Source organism: Mastomys coucha, unplaced genomic scaffold (genome assembly GCF_008632895.1).
Source record: "Mastomys coucha isolate ucsf_1 unplaced genomic scaffold, UCSF_Mcou_1 pScaffold18, whole genome shotgun sequence".
Lineage (NCBI taxonomy): Eukaryota > Metazoa > Chordata > Mammalia > Rodentia > Muridae > Mastomys > Mastomys coucha.
The window spans coordinates 48453628-48454217 of record NW_022196900.1 but is presented as its reverse complement, the minus strand read 5'-3'; the positions used below and the strand labels follow the sequence as shown (position 1 = coordinate 48454217).

General features: G+C 49.5%; 1 long non-coding RNA gene and 1 pseudogene across 1 annotated transcript in view; one reads left to right on the top strand and one right to left on the bottom strand.

Moving 5' to 3' along the window:
• The window catches only part of LOC116096221, an 11544-nt gene that overhangs the window by 8053 nt on the left and 2901 nt on the right, over window positions 1-590 (bottom strand). The gene's annotated exons all lie outside the window — the stretch shown is intronic.
• Window positions 160-590, top strand: part of LOC116096219 — a 1018-nt pseudogene continuing 587 nt past the window's right edge.

Genomic DNA, 590 nt, shown 5'->3' with positions numbered 1-590 from the left:
AAAAAGAATTGGAAAGAAAGGGAAAGACATTCAGAAAATAGAAACTAGCGATTTTCTCCTATTTAAGACACATTCACACAAGATAGACTTCAGAGAACCTGAAGGGCAAGGATCAGGACCAAACAGCCCAGAAGACCAGCAGCATTGGCAACATTCACCATGGCTAGGCTCTGTGCTTTCCTAATGGTCCTGGCAGTGATGAGCTACTGGTCAACCTGCTGTCTAGGATGTGACCTGCCTCAGACTCATAACCTCAGGAACAAGAGAGCCTTGACAATCCTGACACAAATGAGGAGACTCTCCCCTCTCTCCTGCTTGAAGGACAGGAAGGACTTTGGATTTCCCCAGTAGAAGGTGGATGCCCAGCAGATCCAGAAGCATTAAGCCATCCCTGTTCTTCATGAACTGACCCAGCAGGTCCTGAACATCTTCACATCAAAGGACTCATCTGCTGCTTGGAATGCAACCCTCCTAGACTCATTCTGCAATGACCTCCACCAGCAACTCAGTGACCTGCAAGGCTGTCTGATGCAGCAGGTGGGGGTGCAGGAACCTCTGCTGACCCAGGAAGACTCCCTGCTGGCTGTGAG